The sequence below is a fragment of the Giraffa tippelskirchi genome, chromosome 4 (genome assembly GCF_054371585.1).
Source record: "Giraffa tippelskirchi isolate mGirTip1 chromosome 4, T2T-mGirTip1v1.2.pri, whole genome shotgun sequence".
NCBI lineage: Eukaryota > Metazoa > Chordata > Mammalia > Artiodactyla > Giraffidae > Giraffa > Giraffa tippelskirchi.
Window position 1 is genome coordinate 139,201,814 of NC_137278.1, and position 20,004 is coordinate 139,221,817.

The 20,004-nt window shown below is 39.9% G+C and overlaps 1 long non-coding RNA gene across 1 annotated transcript in view; it reads right to left on the reverse strand.

Annotated features, from left to right (window-relative positions):
* The window catches only part of LOC145546573 (uncharacterized), a 61,168-nt gene extending 46,273 nt beyond the window's left edge, over positions 1-14,895 (reverse strand). Inside the window, exon 1 of the long non-coding RNA XR_014083041.1 lies at positions 14,624-14,895. This is a non-coding gene — a long non-coding RNA (uncharacterized LOC145546573). The remainder of the gene's footprint in view (positions 1-14,623) is intronic.
* Between the last annotated feature and the right edge of the window lie 5,109 nt (positions 14,896-20,004).

Genomic DNA, 20,004 nt, shown 5'->3' on the forward strand with positions numbered 1-20,004 from the left:
ATTTCTACTTTTTGATTTAAAGTGAGAAATAAAAACTTCCTTTCACTCAAACACTTAGAGGCCATTGTAGGGTTATTAATTGGTCTAATTTAAATATTACTGTTTCTAAGGGAATAGGGAAACCCAAGGAAAGGGTGAGAAATAAGGGAATGGCTAATCAGTACATTTACCAATTATGTTTACTGTATTTATGTGGGTGTGGTTTGTGGTACTTCAAAACAATTATAATAGTAAAATGAAAGCTCACTGATCACAAATCACCATAGCAAATATAATAATAATGACAAAGTTAGAAATATTGTGACAATTACCAAAATGTGTTACAGAGACACAAAGTAAGGAAATGCTATTGGAAAAATGGGGCTGATAGACTTGGGTTGCCACAAACTTTCAAGTTGTGACAGTATCTGCAAAGTGCAAACAAAGCAAAGTGCAACAAAATGAGGTATGTTTGCACTGAAACTGTCTACAATGGTTATGGAATTCTGGTTGGAGAGTGAGATTAAGGGAGATTCTCTGGGAGGTAGGATAATGATAGCAATGTGGAGTGTTAAAGGGTGAAATCAGTGGTGTGTCCCTGGAGGAAGGAAGTGTTTTTACATTAGAGTGGAAAAATAATGGTTAAAATTGGGAAAGAGAGAGGCAGAAAAAGATGACTTCTCCTCTTAGGCCTTTGCTTTGTGGGGTATGAAAGGATGGATAGCCTATTCTCAATGGAGTTCTAGTGAAAATGGTATGATAAAAAGGCAACTCATGAAAGTAGATGGTACCATTCTAATGGCAGAAAGTGAAGAAGAACTAAAGAGCCTCTTGATGAAGACGAAAGAGAGTGAAAAAGCTGGCTTAAAACTCAACAGTCAAAAAATTAAGATCATGGCATCTGGTGTTATCACTTCATGGCAAATAGAGGGGAGAAAAGTGGAAGCAGTGACAGACTTTATTTTCTTGGACTCCAAGATTATTGTGGATGGTGACTGCAGCCATGAAATTAAAAGGCATCTGCTCCTTGGAAGGAAAGCTATGACAAAACTAGATAGCATATTAAAAAGCAGAGATATTACTTTGCTGACAAAGGTCCATACAGTCAAAGCCATGATTTTCCCAGTAGTCACGTATGGATGTCTAGCTCTGGCTAGACCATAAATAAGGCTGAGCGCAGAAGAATTGATGCATTTGAACTGTGGTGCTGGAAAAACTCTTGAGAGTCCCTTGGACTACAGGGAGGTCAAACTAGTCAATCCTAAAGGAAATCAACCCTGAATATTCATTGGAAGGACTGATGCTGAAGCTCCAAACTTTGGCCACCTGATGTGAAGAGCTGACTCATTGGAAAAGATCCTGATGCTGGGAAAGACTGAAAGCAAAAGGGCAGCAGAGGATGAGATGGTTAGATAGCATCACCGACTCAATGGACGTGAGTTGGAACAAACTCCCGGGAGATAGTGAAGGACTGAGGAGCCTGGCAGGCTACAGCCCACGGGATCACAAAGAGTCAGACATGACTTAGCAACTGAACAACAACAACAAAAGTGAAGGTAGGTGTTGGGAGAAGCACATCCACTGGAGGAAACAGAAATAGAGAGGGTAAGTAGAGCTAGGTTTGGATTTGGTAGTATGTAATAGAATCTTGAGCTACTTTAGTCAAATAAGGAATTCTTGATATTATGAAATAAAAAGTCTAAGAAAAAGCATTCCAGGGTTGGTAAGGTGGTTTTATGAGATCATCAGGAAAGAATCATATTTCTTTCTTGAGACATTGTTCTTAGCATGTGGCTTTTGAACTTATGGTACTAAGATGTCTTCTGTAATGCCAGACATCATGTTCTAGTTACAGAAGGAAGAAAAGAAGAAAGGCAAAAGTTGTGCCAGCTGGAGTCACTCTCTTTTAATAGCAAAACAATAGTTTTTCTGGAAATTCTGAAGTAAAATTGTTACTTGAAATAAACATCTTATTAGCTAAAATTATGTCAAATGACTACTCCTAGCTTTAAAAGAAGACTGAAAAAATCAAAATTGTTTGATCTGGAGGCACATTGATATTCCAAGTAAAATTGGTTTTCTGTTAATAAGGAATGAGGGGTAACAGAATTTTGAATATGTAATAAGTGAATGCCAGAGTATTCATGTATTACTGTCTCATGTTCTAAAAGGTACTAAAGGAGGTTTTACAAAGATGTTAAAACCTTAGCAAAGTTTTTAAAACATCTTAGAGATAAAGCAAAGGAGAAATAAAAAAATAAGATCATATGGTGGAGATGTAAGTGGGGTCCATTCATAAAATTGACTTCAAGCGTTCTAGCAGCCAATTCAAAAAGGAAAGCACTTTAAAAAGAAAAATCTTTAGAAAAGGATTTGTTTGGTTGGTTGGTGGGGGGAGCACTTCAAAAGGTATGGTAAAAGGGCTTGGGTGAGTGGGCAACCACCAGAGGGAGAGCGATTTATTTGCGGAGAAAGTACTAAGCAGTAGCAGGACAGCAATACTTTAAAAGACAGAGTGTAAATATTGGTGAAGGAGGGAGGCTGCAACTGTGAGACTGATAAAAAACGACAAGATAAGAAACATTCTAGGATTAATCAGCTTTGAGGTTCAGAACTGCCCCAGGCTAAGTCCTCTCATGGTGTCAGACTTGATGAAGCTTAAGTCTATACTCTTTTAAGTTGGCGGTCTTTGCTCATGTTCTCACTACAACAGTGCATGGTCTGTGTTGTGAGCTCCTCAGGGAAGATTTGGCTGGATGAGAGTGACAGGGTTTCTAAAGTGTTCTCTTGGTAAGTGAGATGGAGGTGGAAATCTGTGTCACTGCCAAGGATCTCACCATATAGTTTGGGCCCAGTGTGACTTGAAAGCTATTGTTTGCATTTAAGGAAATGAGAAACTCTCTTCAATGTGCAAGTAGTATGCACATCCCTGCAGCTGCTTCTCCACAAAGTGAGTCCTCAGCATCACTTCCATATGTGGTAATAACAGAGGAATGATTGATGCTAAGACATGATTATGGTTAGTTCATTTATGTGTGTGTATTTTTTCAACATCTGCATATTCTAAATGAATAAGGATCTTGTTTTTTAAATTCCTAGCATCTAGGACAATACCTAGTTAAAAATAATAATAAACACAACCTGATAAATAAAACATTTAGTTCTTTGTAACTTTTGCATCTTTTATTTGCTTCTCATAGTATTTTAAAAACATCATTGTGGGAAATTCTGGACAAAGCCATAAAATAGCTTATTATAGAAATTAATTTTCAAAACACCTGGTGCAAAGGCTGTTTCCATAGCTAAGCAATTTGTAATGTCAGATTTTCTTTTTGCAAACAAATAAAATTTAAAAATCTGTATTTTGTATATACCTCTGATATTAGAATTTTAGAAAACAAATAATTCTGTGAACGTACTGCTGATCTAGTTGTTATGTAAGTACAGGGAGACATTAGAAATTCTTTGTTGAAGTGTCTTTCTTTTCAGAAGGTCTTTTCTGACTCTCCATACTAGCCATGCTATTGTCCATGGCATCTGAAATCCATTTTCTTTTCTAAATATTCCCCATAAATTCAGCAATAATATATGAAAAACAATGTTAATTATGTGCTGTGCTTAGTCAATCAGTCATGTCCGACTCTTTGCAACCCCATGGCCTGTAGCCCACCTGGCTCCTCTGTCCATGGGGATTCTCCAGGCAAGAACATTTGCCTGGAATGGGTTGCCATGCCCTCCTCTAACTAAGTATATCATTCTTTTAAGATTTTAGCTCAATGGTGTGGGGGTTCCTCAAAAAAATTAAATATAGAATTACCATGATTCAACAATTTCACTTCTGGCAGTGTTCCCAAATAACTAAAAGTAGTGATGTGAACAGATATTTCTACACTCAGGTTCACAGCAGCATTATCCACAACAGCCAGAAGGAGGAAGTAATCTGAGTGTCTGTCAACAGACAAACAGAATTTTAAAATGTAATATATATGTGTGCGTGCGTGTGTACTCAGTTGTCTGACTCTGTGACCCCATGGACTGTAGTCCACCGTGTTCCTCTATCCTTGGAATTTTCCAGGCAAGAATGCTGGAGTGGGTTGACATTCTCTCCTCCAGGGGTTCTTCCCAACCCAGGGATCAAACCCATGTCTCCTGCATTGGCAAGCAGATTCTTTACCACTGAGCCACCTGGGAAGCCAGTAATATATATGCTGCTGCTGCTCAGTCGCTTCAGTCGTGTCTGACTCTGTGCGACCCCATAGACAGCAGCCCACCAGGCTCCGCCATCCCTGGGATTCTCCAGGCAAGAACACTGGAGTGGGTTGCTGTTTCCTTCTCCAATGCTTGAAAGTGAAAAGTGAAAGTGAAGTTGCTCAGTCACATCCGACTCTTAGCAACCCCATGGACTTCAGCCTACCAGGCTCCTCCATCCATGGGATTTTCCAGGCAAGAGTACTGGAGTGGGTTGCCGTTACCTTCTCCGAGTATTTCAGTCTTAAAAAGGACTTCCCTGTGATTAAGTCCAGTGATTAAGAATCAGCCTGCCAATGAAGAGGTCATGGATTCAGTCCCTGGTCCAGGAAGATTCCATGGGGCAATTAAGCCCATGGGCCACAACTACTGAAGCCCAGCTCTAGAGCCCATGCTCTGCAACAAGAGAAGCCAGCACAATGAGAAGCCTGTGCACCACAACCAAGAGCAGCTTCTGCTAGGCCCAAGTAGAGAAAAGCCGCTGAGAAGAAACAAAGCCCCAGCACAGCCAAAAACAAACAAATTGATTAATTTAAAGGGGGGAAAAAAGGAAGGAAATTCTGACATATGCTACAAGATGGACGAGCCTTGAAAACATTATGCTAAGTAAAATAAGCCAGTCACAAAAGGGCAGTTAGAGAGTGTGATTCCACTTATATGAGGTACCTAGAGTAGTCAAATGCAGAGACAGAAAGTGGAACGGTGGTTGCCAGAGGCTGGGTGGGAGGCAGAGGGGAATGAGGAGTTATTATTTAATGGTACAGAGTTTCAGTCTAGGAAAATGATAGAGTTCTGGAGGTGGATGGTAGTGACAGTTGCACAAGACTGTGAATGTATCCAATGTTACTGAACTTAAAAATGATTAAAATGGTAAATTTTATGTTATGTATATTTTACCACAATAAATCAATAAGACTTTACCTGATATAAAATTTAAATGGCTACAAAAATCAAAGAAAAAAATCATCATTTTAATAATAATAGGATAACAAAAGCAATAAATAAAAAGTGACCATAGCTTTGTGTCACTAAAGCTTAATAGCTGAGAGTAATCTATTACAACATAAAATCACCTGGAAATAATTGCTACAGAAAAAGCTTCATTTTAAATATCTGTATTAGGTTATCTAAGATAAGACAAAGTCAGATTTTATTTAAAAGACATGAAAGATTTGTTGCAGAAATTTAGAATCAGATAGTTGCATCCCAAAGTAACCACACATGTTAAGATGTCAGGGCTTGCCAATTAATCTGTAGATTCACCCTCATCCCAATAAAAATCTCAGCAGGATTTCTTGTAGATATGAGCAAGTTGATTTCAGAATTTTTATACAAAGGCAAAGGAGCTAGGGTAGCCAAAACAATTTTGAAAAAGGAGCTGGAGGAGTCACACTACCTGATTTCAAGATTTACTATAAATCTATAGTAATCAAGATAGCATGGTTTTGGCTAAATGATAGACATATAGATCAATGGAATATAAAGAGTACAGAATTAAATCCTCAAAAATATGGTCAATTAATTTTTGAGAGTGGTACAAAGGCAATTCAATGGAGAAAGGTTAGTTTTTTCAACAAATCGTGCTAGAAGAGTTGAATCCACATGTAAAATATAAATTTGATTCATACCTCACACTTTATATAAAGTTTTGCTTAAAATGGATCATAGTCCAAAAGTAAAAATTTAAACCATTAGAGGAATGCATAGGAGGAAATCTTTCTGACATTGGGTTAGACAAACAGTTCTTAGGCATAACATTCAAATCATAGTCCTTAAAAAATTTATATATTGGATTTCAACAAAACTAAAAATTCTTTTCCTCTGAAAAACCTCAAAGAAAATGAAAAATAAGCAACAGACTGGAAGAAAATATTTGCAATTTACATATTTGACAAAGAACTTGTAAACAGAACATAAAAAGAGCTCTTTAAACGCAATGTACATGTATGCTGAGTTGTGTCTGACTCTGTGACCTCATGGACTATAGTCTGTCAGGCTCCTTTGTCCATAGAATATTTTAGGCAAGAATACTGGAGTGGGTTGCCATGTCCTCTTCCAGGGGATCTTCCCGACCCAGGGATCAAACCTGCACTTTTGTGTCTCCTGTATTGTCAGGTGGATTCTTTGCCACTGTGCCACTTGGGAAATCTAAAAAATATATATCTTTTTATATATTGTATGTATACCCATGCTCTACACATAGAATAAGATTTTTGCCACCAAGAACAAATTTTCACCAAAAAAAAAAATGTCTACGCAATGAAAGGTTTACAGTATTAAAACTTAAAAAAAAAAAAAAGAATAAGTGGGGAGAAGAAATAACATACTTAGCACTTCTTTATGGAGATTATTTCCAAAATAGCTCAACTACTCAGTTGTATCAAAATTAATTTTTCCTGAAGTAGGTACTATTCTCACTTACAGGCAGTCCTTGCCTTGCATGGGTGGTAGTGTCAATAAAATAACCTTAATAATTAATGGAGAAAATTATTATTGTTCTGTGACCCTGGAAAAAATTTGTCAAAATATTAAAACGTGTCAGTTATAAATGTTAAAGGAGATGAAAAAAATTGTACCTTAGCACACTGTAGTTTAAAACATTACAGACACTGAAAGTTAAAGTGTTATTTCATTGTAAAAAACTAATCAAGAGTAATCAGTTCAGTTCAGTCTCTCAGTCGTGTCCGACTCTTTGCGACCCCATGAATTGCAGCACACCAGGCCTCTCTGTCCATCACCAACTCCCGGAGTTTACCCAAACCCATGTCCATCGAGTCAGTGATGCCATCCAACCATCTCATCCTCTGTCATCCCCTTCTCCTCCTGCCCCCAATCCTACCCAGCATTAGGGTCTTTTCCAATGAGTTAACTCTTCGCATGAGGTGGCCAAAGTATTGGAGTTTCAGCTTCAACATCAGTCCTTCCAATGAACACCCAGGATTGATCTCCTTTAGGATGGATTGATTGGATCTCCTTGCAGTCCAAGGTACTCTCAAGAGTCTTCTGTACTTGCCTTTTTGTCAAGTAACTTACAACACTGGGTAAGCACCTTTTATATCCCATTGCAAGTTGTCATACATTAAGTTTAGATTAGCTTCCACTTAAAGACAATAATTAGGTACAACAGAATATTATTCAGTCATAAAAAGGAATGAAATTTTGATATATGGTACAACATGGATGGACTTTAAAACACTATGTACACCCATGGTGGATTCATGTCAATGTATGGCAAAACAACTAAAATATTGTAAAGTTAAAAAATAGAAAATAAACTAATTAAAAAGAAAAAAAGAAAAACATTATACTTAGAGAAATAAGCCAGACACAGAGGGACAAACATTCATTTATATGAAGCCCTTAGGATAAGAAAATTAACAGAGACAAAAAGAAGAATAAAGGTTACTAGGGATTAGGGAGAGGAAGGAGAACAGGAGTGTTAATGTTTAATGGATACACAGCTTTTGTTGGGGATGTCAGTTGGGTTTGTTTCTCTTCCTTGGTTCTTGTCTCAACACTACAAAAATTTGGAATGATAGACTACAAGGTTTAAAACAACAAACAAGTTACAGCTCAGTTCAGTTCACTTCAAGCAGACAGATCTTTTCTTAGACAGACATTCCCAAGACATGGGAGCAGGCTGACCACAAAGAAGTTGTTCTCCTCCCAATCCCTCTTGGCTTTCACCTTTTTATACTTTCCATCTCCTTTTTTTGGTTGTGCCCCATGAACAATATGGAGAAGGCAATGGCAACCCACTCCAGTACTCTTGCCTGGAAAATCCCGTGGACGGAGGAGCCTGGTAGGCTGCAGTCCATGGGGTCGCTAGGAGTTGGACACAACTGAGTGGCTTCACTTTCACTTTTCACTTTCATGCATTGGAGCAGGAAATGGCAACCCACTCCAGTGTTCTTGCCTGGAGAATCCCAGGGACGGCGGAGCCTGGTGGGCTGCCGTCTATGGGGTCGCACAGAGTCGGACACGCCTGAAGTGACTTAGCAGCAGCAGTAGCAGCATGCACAACAGGGCTTGTGCCCAGCACCGTCAAGAAAGGGGATGCGAATGGGCCAACTGACAACTGCAGGTTATATGACAGGCTCTGTGCATTTGTCTTCCCGTGATTCAGTCTGTTATAATCAGATCTATATGTGTAGAATATTTATGAACGTTTAATGTATGCAGGTCAGGAAGCAACAGTTAGACCCGGACACGGAACAACAGATGGGTTCCAAATTTGGAAAGGAGTGCGTCAAAGCTATATATTGTCACCCTGCTTATTTAACTTATATGCAGAGTACATCATGAGAAACGCTGGGCTGGAAGAAGCACAAGCTGGAATCAAGATTGCTGGGAGAAGTATCAATAACCTCAGATATGCAGATGACACCACCCTTATGGCAGAAAGTGAAGAAGAACTAAAGAGCCTTTTGATGAAAGTGAAAGAGGAGAGTGAAAAAGTTGGCTTAAAGCTCAACATTTAGAAAACTAAGATCATGGCATCTGGTCCCATCACTTCATGGCAAATAGATGGGGAAACAGTGGAAACAGTGGCTGACTTTATTTTGGGGGGCTCCAAAATCACTGCAGATGGTGACTGCAGGCATGACATTAAAAGACGCTTACTCCTTGGAAGGAAACTTATGACCAACATAGAAAGTATATTAAAAAGCAGAGACATTACTTTGCCAACAAAGGTCCATCTAGTCAAGGCTATGGTTTTTCCAGTGGTCATGTATGGATGTGAGAGTTGGAGTGTAAAGAAAGCTGAACATCAAAGAATTGATGCTTTTGAACTGTGGTGCTGGAGAAGACTCTTGAGAGTCCCTTGGACTGCAAGGAGATCCAACCAGTCCATCCTAAAGGAGATCAGTCCTGGGTGTTCATTGGAAGGACTGATGTTGAAGCTGAGACTCCAAAACTTTGGCCACCTGATGCGAAGAGTTGACTCATTTGAAAAGACCCTGATGCTGGGAAAGACTGAGGGCAAAAGGAGAAGGGGACAACAGAGGATGAGATGGTTGGACGGCATCACCGACTTGGTGGACATAAGTTTGGGTGAACTCCGGGAGTTGGTGATGGACAGGGAGGCCTGGCGTGCTGCAGTCCATGAGGTCACAAAGAGTCAGGACACAACTGAGGGACTGGTCTGAACTGAATTGGCTCCTAGCTGCCTAAGATACTTGATGAAACCCCTGTGGTTAGTTTCTATCCACTGCGTGCTTAGAATGTATGTGCTAGAGTTAGAGAAGACTCTCTGGTTAGTTTGTAGCATATCTGTGAGCTCTCCTGGGTATGTTTTGGGGTTTAGAGATCAGCTTGCATCCCTTTCAGCTAGACCACAATTCTTTGCTCATGCCTAACTTCCTACCTAACGGGGATAATGAAAAACTTCTGGATACAGATAATAGTGAGGGTTATACAACACTGTGATTGCATTTAATACCAGTAAATTATGTAATTATGAATGGCTTAAAAAGTTAAATATTACATATATATTTAACAAAAAATTTGAAAACCTTAATAATAAGAAACAACTGCATTAAAAAAATGAGCAAAAGTTTTGAACAGACACTTCACCAAAGAAGTGTAAATGCCTAATAAGTCCATGGGAAAAGTGCTTAAATTGTTTATCATAAAGGAAATACAAATTGAAAACAATGAGATGCTGCTGTATACTCAAAAGAATGGCTGTAGTTAAAAAAAAAAAAAGACTGATAATACCAAGTGCTGATGTATATTTGGAGCACCTAGAACTCTCATACACAGCTGGTAAGAATGTAAAATGGTACAGAACTTTGAGAAGATGTTTGGCAGTTTCTTATAAATTTGAACATAAAATGCCATGTGACCCAGCAACCCCAGTCTTAAGTATTTACCCAAGAGAAATAAAAATTTATACTCACATAAAACCTTGTATGCAAATGTTTATAGCAGGATTATTCATAATCACCAGACTTGGAAATAACTCAATGTCCTTATACTGGAGAATGGATAAAAAACCCAGGAATTCTACTCAGCAAAAACAAGGAACAAAAACTATTTACACAAGGAACAGCGCTGATGAATCTCAAACTCATTATTCTAAGTGAAAGAAGCTAGACTGAAAAAGCTACATACACCTGTCTGTATGATTCCATCTCTACAACATGCTAGAAAAGGTGTGCTAGCAAAGGCTAGAAAATTTGGAGAACAGATCAGTAATTGCCAGGAGACAAGGATGAGGATAAGTTTGACTATATAGGGACTGAATGAAGGAAAGTTTTCAGCCATGAAACTGTTTTACATCTTGTCTACTAGCGGAGTTATGTGACTCTATGTATTAGTCAAAACTCAAAATAGTGGAGAAGGCAATGGCACCCCACTCCAGTACTCTTGCCTGGAAAATCCCATGGACCGAGGAGCCTGGTAGGCTACAGTCCATGGGGTCGCAAAGGGTCGGACACGACTGAGCGACTTCACTTCACCTCACTTACTTGAGCAAAGATAGTGAAGGACAGGAGCCTGACGTGCTCCTGGGGTGCCATGGGGTGGCAAAGAGTCACACACAACTTAGCAACTGAACAATAAAAGCAACTGCTTTTCCCAGTTCTCATTTAACGACTGCTCTTTTCCCTTAGGATAAAACCTGAATGATGGAAAATGGCATAAATGATAGAAGTCAAGACTGATACTCAGGTTTTATTTTCATAATCAGACCCTTGCTAATCTTCCTAGTTTCCCTTTTCTTATGGTAGTCAGTTCAAACTCTAAATCCTCTCTGCCCGAACACTCTTTTCCTCTTGTCTTTGTTCATGCCCTCATCTTTACACTTAGCAAATTTTAGTTTAGAGTTATAAATCCCTGAGCCTTCATGACCTTCATGTATGCTTTCATTAAACCAAGTACTCAACCATTAATGTTGCCTATGTGGACTGGACTGCAACCCCCTTGAATGCAGGAGCCAAACTGGACATTTTATATAAGAATAACATGAAACCTAGAGAGTTTTAAGAACTGACCCTCTTTCTTGGCCTACCTGACATCGAGCTCACTGAGGACTGCTTTGCTCTCATGACCGCATGAGCCTGCTGCCCACGATGCTTCCTCGTCTGCTGCCGGCCTTTCACGTGATTCTTAATGAGCGGCTAAACTGCCCCAGTGTCCATGTATATCAAAGGACAGAGCAGACCAGAGACACACAGATGAAGCAAACTAAACTGATATTTGTGCACCCACTGCCCCACATAGGACTGCCTCCGCTGCTTGGTGCAGGCAGACAGCTTCCATTTCATTTCTGATGAGACATTTATACCAATGATTGGATCACTCATCTTTTCTCACAAGTTCTTTAGATGTGCCTAAGTATTTGTTTCACTTCTTCCCTTCTGGTTCTAGTAGACCATTTAAGGATGCTGGCAAACAACTGGTTGAAACGGGAAACCTTTTCCAGTTTCCATGATCAGAATTTGGCACTTTCTCCTCTTTGCATCTGTAACTCCAGTTTTTATTTGCCTCTGTTACAGTAAATTTATAGTAAAGAGAATAAATGTTTAAAAAATTGTTAAAAAAAAAGCACCTCAAAATAGAGTGAATTTTGTTGTATAAAACTGAAAGACAATTTTTAAAGAAAAAACCACATATTTAATAATGAAAAGGGTAGTTAATAATAATCCTAGAGGGGAGAGAGTAGCTAAGATGGCAGAGTCCTGATCTCTGATCAGCAGGACCCTGATCTCAGGTCCTCGCACAGCACACCAAAATTACATCTATTTCCAGAGCAACTATGACTCATAAAAACTGGAAGACTATCAGAAAAAGTCTTCTACAATTAAACATATAAAGAAGGAACAAAAGCGAGATGAATGGGAGGAGTGGAGGTACAGTACTATCAAATTCATACCCCCAGGTATACAACTCACAAATTGGAGGATAATTACAATTTCAGGGGTTCTCCCCAAGGAGAAAGAGGTCAGAGCCCCATATCAATCTCCCTAGCCTGGGGTTCTGCACAATGAAGACAAGGCCCTAGAACTTTGAAGGCCAGCAGGACTTACATTCAAGAGAGAGAGAGGGTTGTGAGAAATCAAGACTCCACTCTTAAAGGGTATGCACAAATTCACATGATCTGAGATGTACAGCAGAGGCGGTAATTTGAAAGGAACTTTGGTCAGATTGGGAAAGACTAGAGATCTCTTCAAGAAAATTAGAGATACCAAAGGAACATTTCATGCAAAGATAGGCTCGATAAAGGACAGAAATGGTATGGACGTAACAGAAGCAGAAGATATTAAGAAGAGGTGGCAAGAATACACAGAAGAACTATACAAAAAAGATCTTCACGACCCAGATAATCACGATGGTGTGATCACTCACCTAGAGCCAGACATCCTGGAATGTGAAGTCAAGTGGGCCTTAGAAAGCACCACTATGAACAAAGCTATTGGAGGTGATGTAATTCCAGTTGAGCTGTTTCAAATCCTGAAAGATGATGCTGTGAAAGGGCTGCACTCAATATGCCAGCAAATTTGGAAAACTCAGCAGTGGCCACAGGACTGGAAAAGGTCAGTTTTCGTTTCAATCCCAAAGAAAGGCAACGCCAAAGAATGCTCAAACTACCACACAATTGCACTCATCTCACACGCTAGTAAAGTAATGCTCAAAATTCTCCAAGCCAGGCTTCAGCAATACGCGAACTGTGAACTTTCAGATGTTCAAGCTGGTTTTAGAAAGGCAGAGGAACCAGAGATCAAATTGCCAACATCCTCTGGATCATCGAAAAAGCAAGAGAGTTCCAGAAAAACATCTATTTCTGCTTTATTGACTATGCCAAAGCCTTTGACTGTGTGGATCACAATAAACTGTGGAAAATTCTGAAAGAGATGGGAATACCAGACCATCTGACCTGTCTCTTGGGAAACCTGTATGCAGGTCAGGAAGCAACAGTTAGAACCGGACATGGAACAACAGACTGGTTCCAAATAGGAAAAGGAGTACGTCAAGGCTGTGTATTGTCACCCTGTTTATTTAACTTATATGCAGAGTACATCATGAGAAACACTGGGCTGGAAGAAACACAAGCTGGAATCAAGATTGCCGGGAGAAATATCAATAACCTCAGATATGCAGATGACACCACACTTATGGCAGAAAGTGAAGAAGAACTAAAGAGCCTCTTGATGAAAGTGAAAGAGGAGAGTGAAAAAGTTGGCTTAAAGCTCAACGTTCAGAAAACTAAGATCATGGCATCTGGTCCCATCACTTCATGGGAAATAGATGGGGAAACAGTGGAAACAGTGGCTGACTTTATTTTTCTGGGCTCCAAAATCACCGCTGATGGTGATTGCAGCCATGAAATTAAAAGACGCTTACTCCTTGGAAGGAAGGTTATGGCCAACCTAGATAGCATATTTAAAAGCAGAGACATTACTTTGCCAACAAAGGTCCATCTATTCAAGGCTATGGTTTTTCCAGTGGTCATGTATGGATGTGAGAGTTGGACGGTGAAGAAAGCTGAGCACTGAAGAATTGATGCTTTTGAACTGTGGTGTTGGAGAAGACTCTTGAGAGTCCTTTGGACTGCAAGGAGATCCAACCAGTCCATCCTAAAGGAGATCAATCCTGGGTGCTCACTGGAAGGACTGATGTTGAAGCTGAAACTCCAATACTTTGGCCACCTCATGCAAAGTGTTGACTCACTGGAGAAGACCCTAATGCTGGGTAGGATTGGGGGCAGGAGGAGAAGGGAACAACAGAGGATGAGATGGTTGGATGACATCACTGACTTGATGGACATGGGTTTGGGTAGACTCCGGGAGTTGTTGATGGACAGAGAGGCCTGGCGTGCTGCAATTCGTGGCGTCGCAAATAGTTGGACACGACTGAGCAACTGAACTGAATTGAACTTGGTCAGATAAACTTGTTGATATTGGAGATATTGATATTGATATTGGAGAGTATCACAGCAAGTAAGGAGATAACTAGGACTCACCCTGGGGACACAGATGCTGGCAGCAGCCATTGTGAGAAACTCATCCTACCGTTGGGCTTCCCACGTGGTACAGTGGTAAAGAAGCCATCTGCCAAAGCAGGACACTCAGGAGATATGAGTTCAATCCCTAGGTCAGGAAGATACCTTGGAGAAGAAATAGTTACCCACTCCAGTATTCTTGCCTGGAAAATTCCATGGACAGAGGACTCTGGCAGGTTTCAGTCCATCGGACTGTAAAGAGCCAGACACGACTGACCACACACACACATCCACACATCCTACCATCAGGACACTGGTGGTGGGAAGAGCCATTTTGGAATTTACTTTCTAGCTTATTAGCTCTGGTACCTGGCCCCCAGCTAGTCAGCACTAGTCTTGGAACACCCACAAGCCAAGCAGCTAGTGTGGGAGGGACACAGCCATACTCACCAGCAGGCCAGCTGCCTTAGGACCTCCTGAGTCCCCAGTTGCCCTGGGGTTCTGATCTTATCTCCCAGAGGGCCCAGGATCTGGTGCCACCCACCAGTGGGCTATCACTAGCCCTTGGACCCAGGCATCATAACCAGCCATCTGACAGAGCACTGCCCACCTGAGGGCTAACACCAGCTCTAGGAGCCCCAGGCCCCACAGCCAGAGACCCTCAGACCCACCTCCACCCATAAGTGGGACAACACTAGTCCTGGGATCTTACCACCCCAGCCAAGGAGTGGGCACTAGTTTCAGGACCACTGTGGCCTCACAATCAGCCATGTCAGGACTCAGCTTAGTCACCAGCAGGCCACAGCCAGCCCCAGGATCTGATAAGCCCCAACCCCACCCACAGGGGAACCAACACCAGTCCTGGGATAACTGCAGTCCTAGAGCCAGAAACATCAAGACCCAGCATCCTACCATGAGGCTGGCACAACTGTGGGATGGCATGGACCCCACTTCCCCTGCCAGTAGGCTGACATCAGTTCTAAGACACCTTGGGATCCTGAGATAGCTGCTCCAGGATGTGGTTCCATCTACCAGAGGCCAACTTTAGCTCTACAATCCCTGGCCCTGTAACCAGCTGCCTTGTGACATGGCCTTGTCCACCAGTGGGCTGGCACCAGAACCAGGATTCCCCTTGTCATGCAGACAGCCCTGCTAGGACATGGCCTTGCCCATGAGTGGCCTGTAGCATCTGCACAAGTTAGGCCCTGGCAACCAAAGAGGCTGGGGACTGGCTATGCCTACCAGCATGCCCACAGTAGTCAGCTCACAACAGAAGGTGCATGCTGTCCACATAGAGGGCAGCCATCAGATCTGGTTACCAACAGGGAGTATACTTCTGGGTACCATAGGACATCTTCTACATATGGCCACTTCTCCAAGATTGGGAAATATAACCAACCTGCTGAAAATATAAAAATAAAATTAGGCAAAATGAGGTGACAAAGGAAGATGTTCAAATGAAGGAACAAGATAAAACTCCAGAAGAACTAAGGAAAGTGGAAGTAAGCTGTCTACCCACAAAAGAGTTCAAGGAATGATCATAAAGATGCTCAAAGAACTCAGGAGAAGAATGGATAAAGACACTGAGAAATTAAAAGTTTCTAACAAACAGATGATACAAAAAAGAACCAAACAGAGCTGAAGAATATAATAACTGAACTAAAAGATACACTAAGAGGAGTCAGCAGTAGATTAAAATGAAACAGAGGAATGGATCAGTGACCTGGAAGATAGAACAGTGGAAGGCACTCAACATGAACAGGAAAAAGAATTTAAAATATGAGGACAGTTTAATAAACCTTTCAGACAACATCAAGCATAACATTCATATTATAGGGGTCCCAGAAACAGAAGAGAGGGAGAAAGCAACAGAGAACATATTTGAGGACATAACAGCTGAAAATGTCTCTAACCTAGGAAAGGTATTAGACATCCAGGTCCAGGAAACACAGAGAGCCCCAAAGAGGATACAGCTACAGAGGACCACACCAAGACATGTTGCAATTAAAATGGCAAAAATGACAAATAAAGAGAGAATTAAAATTTGCAAGGGAAAAGCAGGTTCTTCCCAGGTGGTGCAGCAGTAAAGAATCCACCTGTCAATGCAGGAAATGAAAGAGACTTGGGTTCCATCCTTAGGTCAAGAAGATCTCCTGAAGTAGGAAAAGTCTGCCTATTCCAGCATTTTTGCCTGGAAAATTCCATGGAGAGAGGAGCCTGGTGGGCTACAATTCATGTGGTCACAAAGTGTCGGACATGATCGCGCATGGATGCAAACAAGGGAAAAGCCACAAGTTATGTACAAGGAAATCCCCATAAAGCTATGGGATTTTTTCCAGCAAAAAATCTGCAGGCCAGAAGGGAGTGACATAATATATTTAAAGTGATGAAAGGTAAAAATCTACAACCAAAAATACTCTACCCAGCAAGGTTATGATTCAGATTTGAAGGAGAGATGAAAAGTTTTACAAACAAGCAAAAGCTAAAAGAGTTTGGCACCACAAATCTGGCTTTATGAGAAATGTTAAAGGAACTTCTCAAAGTGGAAAATAAAAGGCCACACTAGAAATATCAAAATTAGGAAAGGAAGAAATCTCACTGGTAAAGGCAAATATACAGTAAAGGTAGTAGATCAACCATGTATAAAACTAGAAGGAAGGTAAAAAGACAAAATTAGTAAAAATCATCTATATCTACTATAAGTAGTTAAGAGATACACAAACCAAAAAGATGTAATATATGTCAAAAGCAGTTGAAAACAGTTAACACCCATCTTTCTCAAAGTATTTCAAAATTTTCAGAGGCAGAAATGCTTCCAAACTCATTCTATGTGGACAGCATCACCTTGATACCAAAACCAGACAAAGATAACACACAAAAAGAAAATACAGGCCAATAAGACTGATGAACGTAGATGTAAAAAAATCTCAGCAAAGTCTTAACAAACTGTTTTCAATATACAGCAAAAGAATCATATACTAAAATCAAGTGGGGTTTATCCAAGGGTTGCAAGGATGGATCAATATCTGCCAATCAATCACGTGATATAGCATATTAACAAATTCAGAAATAAAAATTATATGATCATCTCAATACATGTGAAGGAAGCATCTGACAAAACTCAACGTCCATTTATGATAAAAACTCTCAACGAAGTGGGAACATACTTCCACATAATAAAGATTGTTTAAGACAAACTCCCAGCTGACATCATACTTGATGGTGAAAGCTGAAAGCATTTCCTGTAAGACCAGGAATAAGACAAGAATGCCTACTCTCACTGCTTTTATTCAACATAGTTTTGGAAGTCCTAGCCATGACAGTCAGACAAGAAAAATAAAAGGAATCTAAATTGGAAAGGAAGAAGTAAAACTGTCACTGTTTGAAATGATACTATACATGGAAAATTCTAGTGATGCCATCAAAAACTGCTGGAACTCTTCAAGGAATCTGGTAAAGTTTCAGGGTACAAAGTCAATATACAGAAATGTGTTGTGTTTCTATGCACTAACAATGAACTATCAGAAAGAGAAATTAAGAAAATCATTTAATTTACAATTACATCGAAAGAATAAAATACTTAGGATTAAATCTATCTAAAGAGGTAAAAGATCTGCACTCAGAAAACTATAAGAAGCTGATGAAGGCTGACACATCAACTGTGTCAAAGTGAGGATGACACAAACAGATAGGAAGATACATTGTGTTCATGGACTGGAAGAATTAATATTGTTAAAATATTTACTATACTACTCAGCAATCTACAGATTCAGTGCAATCTATATCAAAATATTTATTGCATACTTTGTAGAACTAGAACAAATAATTTAAAAATTTGTACAGAAACAGAAAAGACCCTGAATAGGCAAAACAATCTTGAGAAAGAAAAAGCTGGAGATATTATGCTCCTAGATTTCAAAATATACTACAAAGCCAAAGTAATCAAAACAGTATGGTATTGGCACAAAACAAACTGGCACAAAAACAAAACAAAACAAAAACCAAGCTCATTAGAGCTCAGAAATTAACCCACATTTATATGGACAATTGATCTACAACAAAGGAGCAAGTATGTACAATGGAGAGAAGACACTTTCTTTAGTAAATAGTGCTGGGAAAACTGCACAGCTACATGCAAAAGAATCAATCTGGATTGCTTTTTCACACCACATTCAAGAGTTCACTCCAAATGAATTAGAGACTTAAAGGCAAGACCTGAAGCCTTAAGATTTCTAGAGGGAAATATAGGGAGTAAAATCTTTGATATTGGTCTTAGCAAAAATATTTTTTGGATATACCTTCTCAGACAAGGGAACAAAAGCAAAAATAAACAAATGGGACTGCATCAAACTAAAAAGCCTGTTGCACAGCAAAGGAAACTATTAACAAAACAGAAAGGTCACTTACTGCATGGGAGAAGATATTAGCAAGTGGTACATTTGATAAAGGGTTAATATTCAAAACATACAAAGAACACATACAACTCAACATCAAAAAGCCAACCCAACTAAAAAATGGTCAGAGAACATGAATAAACCTTTTTTCCAAAGAAGACATATAGATGGTCAACAAACACATGAAAAGATACTCAATATCATTTATCAGGGAAATACAAATCAAAACCACAAATATCACTGCACACCTATCAGAATGACTGTTATCGAAAAGACAACAAATAAGTGTTAGCAAGGATGCAGAAAAAGGACATCCTTGTGCACAGTTGGTGGAAATGTAAATTAGTGTAGCCATTATGAAAAATAGTTAAGATATTCCTCAAAAGATTAAAAATAGAATTACTATATGATCCAGCAATTCCATGTCTGGCTGTTTACCCAGAAAAAACAGAAAAACTAATTCAAAAAGATACATCATCCCAATATTCATAGCAGAATTATTTATATTAGTCAAGATGTGGAAGAAAACTAAGCGTCCACAACAAATGAATGGATAAATAATATGTAAGATATCTATCTATCTATCTACACACACACAAGTACACACATACACACACACACACACACACACACACACAATGGACTGTTGTTGGGCAGTCGCTCGGTCATTTCAAACTCTTTGTGACCTCATGGACTGCAGCATGCCAGGCTTCCCTGTCCTTCACTATCTCCTGGAGTCTGCTCAAACTTATGTCCATTGAGTCAGTGATGCCATCCAATCATCTCATCCTCTGTCACTTCCTTCTCCTTCCGCCCTCAATCTTTACCAGCATCAGGGTCTTTTCCAAAGAGTCGGCTTTTCGCATCAGAGGGACAAAGTATTGGAGCTTCAGCTTCAGCATCAGTCCCTCCAATGAATATTCAGGGTTGATTTCCTTTAGGATTGACTGGTTTGATCTCCTTCCTGTCTGAGGGACTCTCAAGAGTCTTCTCCAGCTCTATAGCTTACAAGCATCAGTTCTTCAGCACTCAGCCTTCTGCATGGTCCAGCTCTCACATTTGTACATGACCACTGGAAAAACCATAGCTTTGACCCTAATCTGCCATAAAAAGAAGCCTAGCCATTTATAACAACATGGATGGACCTGTAAGGTGGATACTATGCCAAGCGAAATAGGTCAGACAGAGAAAGAAAAATACTGTATGACTTCACTTATACGTGGAATCTAAAAAACAAAATGGATGAACAAACATAACGAAACAGCAACAGATTCATTGATACAGAGACGAAACAGGTAGTTGCCAGAGAAGAGGGCAGTGGAGGGAGAAGAAAATTAGGCGAGCGAGATTGAGAGGTACAAACTTTCATATATAAAATAAATAAAGTGTACAGGCTTCAATGGTGACTCAGATGGTAAAGAGTCTGCATGCAACGCA